This window comes from Typopeltis vanoorti, chromosome 14 (genome assembly GCF_054136105.1).
Source record: "Typopeltis vanoorti isolate ZY-2024b chromosome 14, IOZ_Tvanoo_1.0, whole genome shotgun sequence".
In the NCBI taxonomy this organism is placed as follows: domain Eukaryota; kingdom Metazoa; phylum Arthropoda; class Arachnida; order Uropygi; family Thelyphonidae; genus Typopeltis; species Typopeltis vanoorti.
Window position 1 is genome coordinate 7,904,374 of NC_143562.1, and position 17,275 is coordinate 7,921,648.

The 17,275-nt window shown below is 38.5% G+C and overlaps 1 protein-coding gene across 1 annotated transcript in view; it reads left to right on the forward strand.

Annotated features, from left to right (window-relative positions):
- The window catches only part of LOC150099158 (uncharacterized), a 77,196-nt gene that overhangs the window by 12,184 nt on the left and 47,737 nt on the right, over positions 1 to 17,275 (forward strand). The window contains exon 2 of the mRNA XM_090403945.1: positions 570 to 699. The gene's annotated coding sequence lies outside the window, so the exon portion shown is untranslated. The remainder of the gene's footprint in view (positions 1 to 569; positions 700 to 17,275) is intronic.

Here is a 17,275-nt window from a genome sequence, read left to right on the forward strand (position 1 = left end):
CATTACTTCAACCTTGGTATCTCTTCTGGATCTATCTCCCACTGATGAGACCTCAAAAATGTAATGATTCAGATTTATCCCACAGCTCAAGCCACTGAAATCAACAAGAGAAGAATTCTGAGATGAGGAATGATGAGATTGGTCATAACATTAATACATTTGTAGATTATAATCTGTATAAGTTCTTTCCTATGTTGTTTAATGGATTTCTGTTTTGTGGTCATTACATTCACACCATTCTCTGTAGACTTCTATTTTATTGCACCATGCTTCAGCTTTACTGAGCCTTGCAGTAACAAACAAACAATTTTTTTTGAATGGTGCAGATGTTGCTTTGATTTTGAATTTTCATAAAATGTTTGGTCATTAAGTAAATGGTTGACATCTCAGAAGGTGATGGCTATTTTTTATTCTCTGTCATGATGTGAAATGGGTTCAGGAATTGCATAATAACTTATCAGTTGTACCTACATTAATTCTTCTTGTGGCCATTGTTCAGTAAATAGTATAGTATTGTTAATAATGCAGTTCTTTATTCAATGCTGTTTTTTTTTTTTTTTAATCAGCAGGACTTCAATTCTAATGTTGATATCATCCCAGGCCTTTTTGGTAGTCTGTAATGGAAGGAAGATGCATGCAAATAATGATTCTTATGCAGTGGTTTGTGGATAGTTATGCTGTCTTAAGCTTTTTTATCAAGTAATAAAAAGTTTGTTTTTTTACTTGGTTATAAATTAAATTAAAAATCTAATTTTTAATTTTTTTAAAATTTTGCATTAATTGCCTTAGTATCTCATAATGCAAAGCACACATCCTTTTGTGTGTGTGTGTGTGTGTGTGTGTGTGTGTGTGTGTGTGTGTGTGTGTGTGTGTGTGTGTGTGTAGCACTATACATTATGAGAAGGGCTATCATCTAAATCCATTTCAACCTTTATTGAGATCTCATCACTGGGAGCCAGTCCCAGAAGATATAGAAGGTTGAAGAAATGTAGAAGTCATATACATTCCATACATCTCTTCTGGATCTGGCTCCCACTGATGAGACCTCAATTAAAGGTAAAGGTTGAAACTGATTGTAACAAAAATTATATAGAATTTATTCAAAAACATCAAAATATTAATGAAATTAATGAGTCATAAATCATGAGTATAATAGCTTGTGTTTCAGTCATAGCTAAGTATATGGTATTATACTATTAGTCTGAAGGAACAATGTAGTAACTTGCGTAGATTAAAAAAAAACTTATGAACCAATTATAGTGATCACTTCCTAAAACTTGGATATTGGCATACAGTCTGATCAGTTCAGGTTTGGTCAATTTCAACTTGCTGGAGTGAAGAAGTTTTATCCGACTCTGAACAGCTCTGTGCTTAATGTCAATAGCATGAGAAGTAGGGTCAGACTTGTCAATTCTAAAAATGTAATATTGTTTTGATATTCTTCAGTTCTAATCAAGGTAGAATGACCAGTCTGCCCAAAATAGGAAAGATGGCATGAGCAGGGTACTTCATGGACACCTGTATGTTGGGAGTAGTAGTGAATGCATGAATGGGGATGATCAGTATAGAAATGGAATAGGTGGGGATGCAAGTGGGGTAGTTGAGACTAAGTGGATATATGTGGTAAGCGGTAATAAAGATGATTGAACAAGGGCAGGTGTGGTGGGAAAATTGCAACCAACAAGTGGCTTGGGTAGTACTGGTTATAGACCTAAAAGTGAATTGTTGTGTTTATTTACAAATACCTGGAGTATCAGAAATATGGGAGATAGAATTGTTTCACTGACTCGGTATATTTGCCCCCAAATCATTGGAATGAATGAAACATGGTTGAAGATGATATCCTAACAGGAATAGAAATGGAAGAGTACAGTGTTTTTACTGAGGATAGAAATGACAAGAAGGGAGTATTGGGGGGAGGAAATTGCTGATGATAATAGCAGGAGAATTATGTCCACAAAAAATAGACATGAATGAGGAAATAGTGGCAATGGTTTTGAGGCTGAAGTGGAAGAGATATTTAGTTGGGTGTTACCATAAGCTAGGGAATATGGAGTGTGGTGATGAAGAAATGTATAAGCAATTAGTGAACAGGGAAAGGGTGATTATTATGAGTGATTTAGACTCATGCAGTCTAAATCACTCATTGGGAGGGGGGGGGGGATTTGCTGATGATGATAGCAGAATTATGTCCACAAAAAATAGGCATGAATGAGGAAATAGTGGCAATGGTTTTGAGGCTGTGAAGTGGAGGTTGAAGTGGAAGAGATATTTAGCTGCATAAGCTAGGGAATATGGAATGCGGTGATGAAGAAATGTTTAAGCAATTAGTGAACAGGGAAAGGGTGATTATTATGAGTGATTTAGACTCGTACAGTCCTAATTCATACTCATTCCTAATTACATTCCTCTTTCCTCTTGAATATTTTCTATCACTTTTCAGTCACTGCTTGATTCATTTAAGTCTTCAGAGGAATTACTCCAGATGTCTAGAAAATCTTCATCTGCAGTTTTCATGTCACCTTTATTGTCTTATATTTCTTTTAAAGTATTCTTTTTTTCCATTTCTAAGCATTTTCTGAATTGCCTCCAGAATATTTTACCATCTTTCTGATATTTATTTTCTTTTCATACATTTTTCTCTGTATTCTCTTAGAGTTCATGTTAACTTAACTTGCCATCAATAACTTGCAAATAACTTATTGCTGTCTACTGTTTTCTAAAATCTTCTAACACCTTTTAATTCCTATAGGGAATAGGAAAGTCGGTTATAGCAGTATTTCAATTTTGGAGATTGAAGAGGCAGGTCAATCTCCACAGGTGGCCAATCAGATAGTTGGCCTAAGACCATCACCAGTTATAAACAGCATCTGACGAAGAGAGACAGATAAATGCTGTTCATCTTGTGGTCCCTAAATATGAATGCAGTATACTATTAGTCTGAAATAGAGTGGGTTCCATGATTGATTTTCTTGACATGGGAGTAAACATTTTATATATAATATTAGTTTTGAGCGTTAGCTTTTTTGTTTTTTTATGTAGACCACACACATGAAAGGTCACAAGACCTATAACATTGCAGTGCTATTTGTTGGAAAGTGATTGAGGAGATAAATGTAGCCTGTTCATATGTTTCTTGAAGAGTGGGAGGTGGTACTCTGGGAAAAACAGTATGGGGGGAACTGTTCCATAGATTAGAAGCAGATGGAATGAAGGAAGCTGATGAGAAGTTAGTTTGGTACGTTCAAAGCTGGACAGTGTATGGGTGTTGGCCAGTGGCTGGTCTAGTTCCTCTATGATTAGAAAAAAGTGGAGGAATGGTAGCAGCCAATTCAGAGAAGAAATGCCCATGAAAATACCTATAGAAAAGGTACAACGCTGAAACAGACCACCTATGGTAGTGACAGAAAGGAGTTCATGAGGGAAGGAGCATCTATTAAGCAGATTGCTGTCTTCTGAATATCATCAAGAATAGATCTTGGGTGCATCACCCCCAAATGTAGTAACAGTACTCCAAAGTTGAGCTGAGACATAGTGCTAGGAGTTGAGAGGAAGAGATGTAATGTTTAGAACAGAAAAGAACACCAAGGAGGTTATGTGAGTAATATGTTTTTGCCATGATAAACTGGATGTGACAAGAAGAGAAAGTTTATCTTAAAAGGAAACTGGAACATTATAAAAAATGAGAGGAGATGAAGGATTTTTCTTGCAGGCAATAAGGCAGATTTGAGGGTTTCTGGCATTGAAATGTATTAAGTGGTCTTCACCACATTGCAGCATGTTGAGGAGGTCGGTGTTCAAGTCACTGATTTTGGACAGTCTTGCAGTGTCTATTTTAGGATACTGCAGGGGGGGGGGTTCATCGAATGATGAAGCGTATTGTCATCAGTGAAGCTATAAGTAGGATTTGAAGTCAGAGAAAGGTCATTGATATAAAGGAGGAAGAACATGGGTGAGAGCACAGAATCCTGAGGCACTTCAGCATTAATGCAGAAATCTGATGAGAGGAAACCATCCACCATGACACACAATGAACGATGAGTGAGGAAACTGGCAATCCAATCACAGAGTGTAGAAGGGAGGCCATAAAACGATGATGATAATAATAATAATCTGCTTTACAAATTAATATGCCATTAGATCATTTGTAGAAATTTCCAGTAATCAATAAATTTATTTTCTAAAATCTTAACACTATTCACCAAAGTGAGTAGGACCATTTTTCCCTAACTTTTGGAAACTGGGAAGGCTAATGTCAACCCTTAAGAAATTGCAGATAGCTGGCCCAAGAATATCAGTGATTTTAATTGGCATCTAGGAAAGAAGGTGAAGCAGACAGTTGATGCCATCTTACATTCCCTATCACTATATAAAATCAGCTAATGCCTTTTATTCTCTTATAAGGAGAAGGCGAGGTCTTTATACTCTATCTAGCTTTTGGAGACTGTGTGGGCAGCTCAATCTCCACTGGTAGCCAATCAGAGATAGCTGGCCCATGTCTATCACTAATTATAGAGCTACCAGAAGAAGCTAGCAAACAAGTGCTGCCACTCTTGGTACCTAACCTTAACAAGATATGTTACTGTCTGAAATGACGTGGGCACTAGGGTCGATTTTCTTGAATTTATGGATGAAAAACCTGAGTTTCTGGGAGGAAAAACCTGTTTGTCTGTGCCAGAGATAGACTAATTCAGGAACCGGTCAAAGAAAGGCCTAGAAAAAGTTCTTCCAGTCGGCGACTAAACTTGAACTTAAGTCTAACTTCAAGCGAACAAGTGCAGAGGATGCAAGCACCACTTCCACTGAGCTACACAGGCCTCCAACAATTTATTTATTTACGCATATACCTTTGTGAAACTGGCAAGTGAAATGTACAGTCAAATATCCAGAAACAAACTATGAAAATCTTAACATGTAAAAGTTCATTACATAAAAGACACAAACTGCTTTCCAAGTCTTCTTGTTTTTAAAAAAAGCAAAAGTAATTTGTTATAATCAAGCCAGGGAAAATTATCATCTTACTGCACCAAATATGACAAGACTGCATGTTCTCCCAACACATCACAATACAAATGTAGCTGTATCTGAGGTTTTGGTAGAGAGCAGTTGTAACTTGTACTTGATCCATTAGAGAAAACCCATTTCACTTTGCATCATCATCTAGCATCAGGAGGAGTTCTGCTGATACTTTGACGAGGACTATGAGAGTAACTATGAGAATAACATTTTCGTGGTGAAATGGTGAAATGAATGAATTGATCTTCTGTTTCTTCCATAACCACCATACCAACTACAGGTCAACGGCCAGTCTGGAAAGCCAATCCAAGGCTTCATCCATCACCTTGTGGATGTCCTGTAGGCCACCACCGTGAAATTGTACACAATATGAGCAATCAACTAAGCCATGGGAGAACAATCACAATAAGGGTGGTCTAACAGCCCCCAATTTATGTAGTAGATAGCCACATCTGCCCTGGTTAGTTCTGATCCTGTTGATTGATGACCAAATCTTCCTAGGAAGAGCAAAACCAGGCTGCAGAGCACAGGGATCTTCTACCAGGAAGCCATTTGTTGGGAGATTGTTGGACCAGTATTCTCTCTACATGTCGGGTTTTGATGGCAGAGCAGCTGAAGAGAGTTTGTCCACAGACGAGAGAGAGAGGCTTTCTAGATTTTAGGCGAAAACTAGGTGGATTTATGAGTCTGGTGCAGGGGAAGGAATGGGTTGCTCATTGCTTTATTAAATTCTTTATTCAAGGCTTGTCTTCTCCGTATGTTTGGTGGAGCAATGTTAGATAGGACAGGCAGCCAGGAGAGAGTGGTGCTTCTCACTGACCCACTAATTGTGCGCATGGTAGAGTTTAGCTGGGTGTCTATGTTAGTGTGTGCATTTCTTTCCCAGACAGGAGCACAATATTCTGCTGCAGAGAATGCAAGGGCTAGTGCAGATGACCTTAGGACTTCTGTACCACAACCACAGGTTGTTCCAGCCAGCCTTGAAATGATGTTTCTCATTTTAATTTTGTTGGATAGGTTGGTGATGTGCCTTTTATAGGTTAGGCTTCTGTCCAGGCTCACTCCAAGGTATTTCAGGTGAGGCTTGTGTTCTACCATTTTTCCACAGAAAGAAAGGTTGAGGTGTCGATTCGCCTCAGCATTGTTCAGGTGAAATACTGTGGACACAGTTTTTGTTCGATTTAGCTTGGAGTACTCTTCCAGGATGTTCAGGTCTGTTCAAGGTTGATTCCAGGCTGGCAAAGGAGGTAGAATTGATGCTAGGATCGCTAGGTCATCAGCAAACATATACTTGCTTGAGCTGGTATGTGGTAAGTGTACACGTAGATGTTAAAAAGTAAAGGGGATAACACAGAGATCTGAGGGAGAGTGTGAAGGAATCTGGGCCTGCTCTTTTTTCTGCCAATATGGATCTGGATCTTTCTGTTGGAGAGAATGGATTCAAAAAGCTGGAAAGTTTTTTTGCACCTTATTATATTTCCTAGTTTTAGGAGGAGGCCCCTGATCCAAATTGTGTCATAAGCTGATATTAGGTCAATGAAAGCAGCTCAATATTTCAGTTTCTTCTGGAAGCCTGCTTCAATCTGTGTTGCCAGGACCTGGTCACAGCAACTTCTTCCTGGCCGTAAGCCTGCTTTTTCGATCGGGAGTGCTCTTTCGATGAGTAGTGAAATTCTTTTAAGGAGAATTCTTTCAAAGAGCTTAAAGGTGGAGCAAATCAAGGAGATAGGTCGTAGATGTTACACATCATTTCGATCTTTCCCTGGTTTGGGCATGGCAATTATTTTGGCTTCCTGCCACAGATTTGGTAGTTTGCCAGTCATTATAATTTCTGAGAAAAGGGCAGCCAGCCATGCTTTTTCCTTGTTGACCAAGATATATATATATATATTTTAGAGTATGAAATAGTGTGAGTTCAGCAGTCAATTTTCTTGAGTAGCTGAATTAAAAACATAAGTTTCCTGGAGAAAATACCCTATTTGCTTAATGCTAGACATCGACTAATTTGGGGACCAGTAGGAGAGAGGCTTAGAAATAGTTCTCTAAACGGCGACCTAAAGCAAAGTTACAATGATTTTTCTTCAAGCAGCCGAGTGATACTACTGATGCAAGAATCGTTTCCACAGAGCATCACAGACCTGTGAACTTATTTATCACTGGACATGCAATATTTTATTTTTCATATCGGTGGAATGGAACAAGATAATTTTCTCAGGTCTGTTTATTTTATTCGAAAGAATCTGGAAATTAGTCTGCTATTTTCCCCAAAAGCTTGCCTTAGATATAATTCAGTGTTAAAGTGGTTATTTTAAATGAAAAAATGATGTTTCAAATAACATTTATTAAAATAAATATTTCAAAAACTTATTCTTTTCTCATAAATTATAGCCTTCTCTTGATGTGGAAATATGCACAGTTTTAGACATATCGCATGTTCCAAATGGCAGATCATGTTAAATTGCAATTACTGATTTTTGGAACAAAATTTATGTACACTAATACTTTAAAAGAATCTCAGTTTTAGCAGAAAAATGCATTAGTGAATATACATACACTGCTTGGAAAGAATTTACAGACACCCCCATGAGCAAGAGTGTCATGTAACTAGTTATGTGTTTGTAGCTGGTGTAAATTGGAGGAATATGATGCTCCCAAGGCAGTGCTATGGTGTCCAGGTGAAATGGTTGTGAGAAGGGAACTGAGGAATTGACGGAGTTTGAAAAGGTGATAGGATGCCAAAAATTGCAGGCTTATCTGTTTGTCAAATTGTTGACAAATTGGGCCATTCCAAACCAACTGTCAGTGATACCATACTGAAATGGATGTGGGAGTTAAGTGCTATCTGCAGTGGACGACATGTGACACTCACCGAATGTGACCAAAGGGTCCTCGGCCAACAAGTTAATGCGGAGTTCTGGGCATCGACTAAAACGTGAATCTTCACAAAAACATCCCATACCGAGGCTGATAACATGAGATTCCATGGCAGGACTGCAATATGCAAGCTCCAATTATTCTAACATGCAGCATTGTCTTCAGTGGTGCAAAAAGTGTGTACAATGGGACGTAGACGTTTGGAAAGCTGTTATGGAGTAACGAGTCACGCTATGAGCGCTCTGTTGAATAGAGGGATGGGTGTAGTGGATGTCCTGTGAACATCTGTTACCAAAATGCATAACTCCAACTCTAAAATTCGGAGGTGGCTGTGTGATGGTATGGTCTTGTTTGGTCTCGAACCTCTGTCACAAAAATTGAACTCGGAGGGGTATCTGATCATTCTGGACAATGCAGTTTCCTATTTTGTAGCATTTCTACTGAACTGATCATTGTCTCTTATCACACAGAGCAAGACTGCGGCGTGTCATAAAGCTGATGCTGTAACTGTGGTTTTTGAACAGGAATGTTGCCACTCTTGACTGGCTTCCACAAAGTCCTCATGCCAACCCTACTGAACATTTATGGAATGAAATGGTGTGTTGGGTGAGGAGGAAGAACGTCCACCCTAAAATGCTCCAGGACTACTACAGGAAGAATGGTCCAAAATTCCCATTGCTATCGTATGCCTTGTGGAAAGTATGTCCAGTAGGATTACTGCAGTCATCACAGCTAAAGAAGGTCCTACAAATTATTAAGTTGAACACCATGCTGTTCGTTGACTTCTTTCCAAGCTGTATGTGTCTAGGAAACTCATTCGCTATATTACTCGTATATTGCTATAGAGTCATTTATTTCAGTAGTATTAATCTTTTAATTTTATATTTATTTGAATATTTTTAATGGTAAAAAAGAAACGTTACTGCATACTTTATTTTATATATGTGGAATGTGAGAATGCTGAGAAACAAAAACGAACAAATTGTGAATTGGTGTTATGAATTAAATATTGGGTATTATTATTGAAATGAGTTTCCTATATATATAGATATAGAAAGCAGCCAATGACAGCATACGAAAAAAAAGGGGGAAAATCGCACTGGAAAAGTGGTATCAGAAACGGACAAATACTGGAAAAAATGAAAGAGAAAAATAAAGCTTACATTAAAATGTCACCTTCTGATGCAACTGAAAAGAAACTCAATTGTAAAAGAAAGAATCCCACAGATTTAAAAAACAAAATTAGAGACTTGCATAGAGAAAAGTGAGATGACAGTGTCAAAGAACATAGAAGACAATCATCAACACATAAAATCCTGAAGCACCTGAACAAAGAAATTAAAGAAAAAAGGTAATACGGATATCGTAAGTAAAAGAATGGAATAATTTTTATGAAAATTTATGGAAACAACGATTTTAGCATTCCTAAATAAGTAACAGTAATAAATTAGAAAATGTAACATCAAATGAAGAGGTATATCCACAGTAGGCCACACATGAAGAAAACTGTTCTCAGTTTAAATCTAGTTTCTGGCCCTAGGAACTTTGGTTTACTCTTCCATCGAATGGTTCCAGAATTTGTCAATCTCTAGCACGAGCAAAGAGTGTCTTTTTCTCCTAGAAACTTGGGTTTTTCATCCCTTCAAGAAAATCGGTAGTTAAACCCACACTATATCAGACAATAAATATATTGTATTAGGGACCACTAGATGGTGGTACTGTTTGCTGTCTCTTCCCGGTTGCTGTTCGTAATTAGTGATAGTCTTAGGCTAGCTATCTGCGATTGGCTAATGGCAAAGACCAAATCCTCCACCCTCGGTCTCCTAAAAGTTAGGTAAGGGCAAACAGTCTCGCTTACTCCCTTTAGTTGTCAAGAAAATGAAAGACAAACAAGAACAAAAAGATGGAATAAATATGAAATTATTTAAATAGGCTTGGAACTACATAAGAATATTAAATCTGCACGAAATTCTGCAATCAGGAATAGCTTCAAACGACTGGGGGAAAAATGCATTATAGTACCTATTTTCAAAAAAGAATAAATCAATATGTTCAAATTACAAAGGAATAAGTATATTAGATTCTTGATACAAAAAATATATATATACTGCAATATTTACAAGAAAATAAATGAGTGTATAGAAAAACATTCAGCAGTAGTAGCAGAAGAAACTAGATTTAGAAAGGGTTGCTGATATAACAGCGGATTGAAAAGCAAAGATAATTCAGCCTAAATACTCACATCACGTTATTATTGTTATTTGACACCTCCAGGGAGTCAAAAGACTCATCGAGGGAGAGTGTGCCAACAGCATCGAACGATTGGACCTCTTCCAACCACTAACCACACTCAAACTTACTTAACTGAGCCATTAGTAGCAGAGGCTCTACCAATCAACCAACCTTTGCACATTCATAGATTACAAAAACGCTTTGATCTAATAGAAAGAAACAAACTGGAATATTACTATAATGGTATAATTCTAAAGCATATGTTTAAGAATTATATTATTCTTGTCCTGAACTGTCTTATTATTTTCGTCATTTGTACAGAGACTGTTATCTGTCTCTGTACAAATGTTTCTTCTCTACAAAGAAAAAAAAAACAGACAAGTGTAGAAAGCACATGTATTCACAGATTAGAACAAATGGGGATGGATATGACACTGGTTAAGTGGATAAGAGGATGGATGCTCAACAGATATCAAAAAGTAGTATATGGAGGGGCAGAATCGAGGGGAAAATAGGTGACTAGTGGTGTGCCACAAGGTTCAGTGCTCGGGCCAAATCGCTGTTTAATTTATACATAATTGATATAAGCTGCCAATGGGAAATTAGACAGAGTAATAGTTAATCAAGACTATATGGAGAGCTTGCAGGACAATTTAAATAGGGCTGTCAGTATGGACAAAAGATAATGGGTATCATGTTTAATGTTGAGAAATGTAAAGTTATGCATTTTGAGATAAATAAATTTTAAGCTGTGTATCACATTGATGACACTGTACTCCAGGAAATAGATGAAGCTATAGATTTAGGGGTGGTGGAAGACAGAGATTTAAAGTTTAGAGGACATATTGCTAAGGTTGCTATGATAGCCCATAAGATTATTTGGATATTAAAGAACATGGACAAGTAGAGATAAGGAAGTTGTAATTTCTCTTTATAAGGCCTTAATATGCCCACATCTGGATAACTGTGCTCAAGTCTCGTCCCCTGGGTTTCTTGGGGATGAGGAAGCGGTGGAGAGGATTCAGAAGCGAGTGACCAAGATGATGAGCCTTTGGAATGTTCCCTATGAGGAGAGACTGAAGATGTGTGTGGATTTCAGAAGTTGGTTGATAGGAGAAAAAGAGGGAATATGATATAAATATTTAAGTTGATTAAAGGATTTTATAGGATAGATGCAGGGGAAATGCTTCAGCACTTCGCTAGAGGGACCAGAACAAGGGGGGGGGGTCATCCCTGGAAGTTGAATAAAGGTGTGGTCAGTAGGGGTGTGAGGACTAGATTTTTTTGCTTGGATAATGGTGAATGTGTTGAATGGGTTGCTAGAATCAGTTGTGAGTTCTTTTTCTGTTAACGGGTTCAAGGAGAGGTATGATAGAATGTGTGGATAGATTGGGTTTCCTGCGATGAGTCTTCGGACTCCATGGAGGTTACCGTATAATAATAATAGTAATTCTGTGAAATTAATTTAAGGATTACGAATAAAGAATAAATAATAATTCTCGGACAAACTGACTGTTTAAAGACTTGGAAGTATATATATGATTTGTCTCTTCTTTCACAAAAATAATCTTCACATCCAAGCAAAACTAACACTAAATAAAACGGGTTGTGATATTTCTTTTAAAGGCTGATACGATATTTATGTGTAATAAATGATTCACACGTGCTTACACGGGAAATTTTTTTTTCGAAAAATCATGTTACAGTGTAGAAGATCGTCTCTCGTTCTGTCTTGGCAATAACAAAATATATCATAAATAAACTAGAAATATAAAAATATCTATTGTATATGTTTAGTTTAATGTCTGTCTACCTACATGCATATGGATATATAATTTTGTAAAAGTTGGCTAATGAGCTCATATGATCGCTTGGATGATGAGGAACACACTAACTAGTAAAGATAGGATGTTATTATCTCTTTTTATGAGACTGTGATTCACTCGTATCTTGACTGATATCCACTATCTGCTGATCTGGAGAGAATTCAGATATTAGTGATAAAGTTGATGAAAGGCCTGTGGGCTGTCCTCTATGAGTATAGACTCAAGTCGTATGGGTTGTAACGTCTGGTTGACAGGTGAAAAAGAGGGCATATGATAGAGACTTTTAATTACTAATAATGTTCTATAAATAAAGTAACATGCATTTTTAATAAAAGATAGAGAAAGAGGAACCACCTCTGGAAGTTGTGTAAGAGCATAGTTAGTAAAGGTATGAGGATTAAATTTTTGCTTGGAGAGTGATGAATGATTTGAACAGGTTGGCACAGTTATGAGTACCTTAACAGTGAATGAGTTGAAGGCAAGATATGGTAGGTGTGTGAATATTGGTTAGTGGGAATCTTCTGCGATGAGCCTTCTGACAACATTTTCTATCATACACTTCAAATCCATGTTTTCCTCACTTTACACAAGTCAAGGTCGGTAGGGAAGCTGGAGTAGTGTCTCCTTAGTCCACTCACGGTACGAATAACGAATAACATTTCTGGCTAGATGGGTGAAGCAAAATTGCTTTTCGTATTCCACTTTGTCTGAAATGAAAAAACGTTGAATGGAATGTTTATGAGCCACATGCTCGCCCAGTGAGGGCAGTGAAATTAGCTGTGTTCAGCTATACTTAGAATTGACTTAGGCCTTTTGTATTTGTAGCTTTCCGCTTCATTGTATTCTGAAGCTTCCTTGATCAACGGGTTTGGGTGGTTGCTAGTTTTGGTAAAGAACTTCATAGATCTAGAAGAAGGGAAGAGATGTAAGGAATGTTGACTTCTCTGTGGATCTGGGAGTTTCTAATAAACCAAGGGGCATCCAGGATCATTCTCAGGCACTTGTTCTGCAATCTCTGTAGTTTTAGAATATTTGTATTCACCGTACGGCTCCATGCAGGGGATATGTAAGTGATGAATGGTTTTATTACCATTTTATAAATTGTTATCTTTGTTTGTGTATCCAGTTTACTTTGTCTGTTAATCATAGGGTAGAGCTGTGCTATGACTTTCGATGTCTTTGAGGTGATGTGTCGTATATGATTGCTGAATAGGAGTCTTCTATCCAGGATCACTCCGATATATATGACTTCAATTTGCCAGAAGATGAATGTCCTCTGTACTATGGATTTTCTTCCTTGTAGACAGTTTGGCTGTGCTTTTCTGGGAGGTTCACTTGGATTCTCCAGTCTGCCAATCATTTTTCTAATGTATGTATACTGTTCTGAAGCTTCTAGTTGCCAGTTTGGGGATCAGAGATCTTGCCATTAGTGCAGTATCATCTGCATATAGTGCAGTAAATGTTGTTCTCGGGTTCAGAGGGATGTCTGCTATGTAGATTGAGAATAGGAGAGAGCTCTGAGGTACGCCTGCGAAGACCCTGTGTCTGGACGAAATCGTTTCGCCGACCCTGACCTGCATATATCTGTCTTTCAGGTATGAGTGGGATATTTTTATTAACTTGATTGGCAAGTTAAATCTTATCAGTTTGTAGAGAAGGCCTTGATGCCACACTTTGTCAAATGCCTTCTGTTCATCAAGGAAGATGGCAGCAGTACTGATTTTCCAATTGAAACCTTTTGTGATAATTTCTACCAGCCTATGTACTTGTTGAACTGTACTATGGGCCTTGTGGAAGCCAAACTGATCATCAGGCAAAATTCCTAACTTATCCGTTTCTGCTTGGAGTCTTGTGAGATCACTTTCTCTGTTACCTTTCTGAGACTGGACAGCAGGCTGATCGGTCTATAGCTTTTAGGAAGATGAAGGTTTTTTCTTGGCTTCTTCAGTAGCATGATGGTAGCTGTTTTCCACGCAGTGGGAAAATGCTGGAATCTGAAAATGGCATTGGTAATGTTGACGAGATGAACTATGGCCTTTCTTGGAAGTAGTTTTACTATTTGGTTTGTTATGCCATCAGGTCCTGGAGCCTTTTTATTATTTAGGTGAGTGACGATATTTATTACTTCTGCCGGAGTAGTCGGAGTGATGTGTTCAGAATTAGCAATGTGCTGTCGTAAAGTTGTAACGTGCCAGTGAATTTTGTATATAAGGTTAATATTGAAATTTTCATAAGAATGATTGCACTGAGATTCAAGGTTATCTATTAGTGCTTCAGCTTTCTCTTCATCTTTGTGAACTGTCCCCTTTCTTGGTTTGTATAGGTGGTATGAGTTGCTTTTTGGTGCAGATGGCTCTTAGGAATTTCTAGACGGAGTGATCTTCAGTCTTGATGTTAGCCAATTTGGATTCCCGCTGGTGGTTTCTGTGTTTTCGAAGAACTTCACGTACTTGTCTATTTTGGTTATTCAGTATTGTTTTGTCTTGTGGAGTCATGGTGTTGTGGTATCTCTTTCTGGATCTATATTTTGCTCTGATTAGATACATGATTTCCTCCGGGATACAGTTGGTTGCATGGAAGACAGTGGATTGCTTGACTGATTCTGTTGCTTTCTGAATTTGTATGGTGAAGTTATTTACTGCTGTGTCAATCTCTTCCTTTTTACTGATATTGGCACTGGACCAATATAATCCGGAAGAACCTTGGCTAACCTGTCCCAAGGTATGAATGTGTGTGGAGGAGAGAATTGATCTGATGAACCTAGATAAAGCACTATGGGACTGTGGTCAGAAGATAATTGGTTAACTGTTTCTCATTTATATTGGTATCTTATGTTTTAAAAAATGATGATGTCTAGCACATCTGAGCTACCTGATGGGCTGAAGTGAGTGGGCTCAGTTGGACCTATCACCACAGCAGAGTTCAGCATGGCGTAGTTGAAGTGTGTAGCCTTTCGAGTTAATTGAAGAGCTGTACCAAGCTGTGTGTTTTGAATTGAGGTCTCCTGCTATTATTATGGAATCATTTTGTCCAAGTATGGAGTCCAGATCAGTTGTTAGCAGAGCAATGCTCAGGGGTATATAAGCAACATAAATCTTGAGATTGCCAGCATTGCTGATATGTACCTCCACCCCGGTCACCTCAAGGTTTATGGTTTGAGGATTGTCTATTGTATTATGATACAGGTAACTCTTAATATATATGGCAGTGCCTCCCCCCTCTTGCACCAATTCTATCATTTCTGTACATAGTGTATCCACAGATTTTAGGGTTATTGGCTGGTCTTAGGTGTATTTCACCAATCAGGATGATATCAGCGCTGAGACGAATCGCAAATTCTTGAAGCTCCAAGATCTTATTCATCAATCCATTCGCATTCCATGCCACTATCATGAGCGACTTGGGTTTAAATTTTTTACTCATGACAGATGGCTGTTATAATGGTTTGAGTGCTTTCAAGGAATCATCTTTCTGGAAGATGATGAAGGGCTTGTCTTGCTGAATTCCTCCAGCATGGTGGCAAGTGAGGCAGTTAAAACTGATGTTAGGTTAGAACTTTCTAGCTCGAGAGATGTAGGCAACTTAGTGCGTGCAGCCTCGGGATATGTTTTGGTCATGGTTTTGGGTTGTATTCTTTCCTGTGTGGTTGAAGGTGAAGTGGTTCGAACTGGGGGATGGCCCACTAGGTTGCTTATAGTATCATTACGAGGAGGAGCAAGATTGACTATTGCTGACCCTCGATTTTTTGGATTGAAAAGGAATCCCTTGTAGTTGGCAGGGTGAGGTCCTCTGCAGTTTGCACAGCAGACAAAAGTAGTGCATGGCTTAGAGCAGGTGATGGTCTGGTGTCCCTCACTGCACTTCAAGCATCTGTAGGCTGTCTTACATAATTTTTGGGTGTGCCCAAACCTTTGGCACCTATGACACTGTCCAGCTCATGCCTTCTTCCTGAGTGGCTCAGTTGATATTTTGAGTCTGCATACTACAATTAGATCATAGATTTCTTTCTGTGTTGCTGATTTCCACCAGCACCAAAGGCATTGGTCTTTTATCTGATCTGAGCATCCTACTCACTAGGGATAGGCCCTGTCTGGAGAGATCAGTGCTCACATCTTCAGGAGTGATACCTTCAGCAACCCCAAGTAGAACCACCTTCAGGTTCTTTTCACTGGGCAAAGTGAAGGTGTGGTATGGGATATTAGCATTGTCCATAAATCTGGTCATCTGTCTGTAATCCGAGAGACAGTAGTGGGTTGTATTTTAACTCCCTCATCTGAGTTTTTGGCCCATGAGAAAGATGTTTTGTCCCCTGAGGGCTGACGAGACAGGAATCCATTTGTCTTTATCCCTTAAGATGACTGGTGGTACCTTTTCTTTAGGCACATTTAGTTCTTCCATCCCTGTTGTTTTGGGTTCTTCAGCATTGGTGGAGATTTTCTTCTTTTTGAACGTTTGGAATTCTGTATGCGTTTCCAAGATCTGATAACTGCTGTCTTGAGATGTAGCATCGTCCATACTTGGGGAGTGTGCAAATTCCGATTGCATCAGAGTTATGGGATGTTTGCTGATGTCATCCATTTTGTCTTCTGTGACTGCTGAGGGGGGGAATGTGTCAAAAAGCTTAACTTTTCCTGGCCAGTTGTCACTCAGCAGCTTTCCTAGTCTGAGGAATTCCTTGTATACCTCCTCGAATTTGACCTCATTCAGAGGTTTTGCTATGACAACAATAGTTGAGAAATCGTAGAGATTGCTCAGGTATCCCGAGCAGGTTACAGGTGATCCTGTGGACTTTTGAGGGTCCACTAGCAAATCCTGTAGACACACTCAGGTGTCTACCAGCAAAAATATAATACAACTAACGGTCCTAAAATAGGAAAAATGACTGTCATGAATCCACTTGGCTACAGATTGAAATCCTACCTCCCTGTAATACCATATAAATTCACCACTGGTCCTCATAGCAGGTGGGGCCTGCCGGCCATCAGACCTCTTGCATGTTTCATGCAGAGGGGGAGACAGTAGGAAACAAACTGTGTCAGTGCCAGTGTAATGTGAGATTCGTGAAAAACCTTGTAAGCAATATAATCAGGCGCAATCTAAAATAATACGTTCGTTCTCATCAAAAGCCAAAAACAGAATCCCCATCCACTCACGTTACTATTGTACGGCAATGCTTATTGCCTGTGAATGTATATCTCCACCAACACACACAGTCTACCGCATCATAAAATAACTATGCCTGAGGAGTACTTTATAATAACACTGCATACGAACACTTTTTGGGTATATGTAGTACAAACTAGAGTATTAAATGGTATTGATATCAC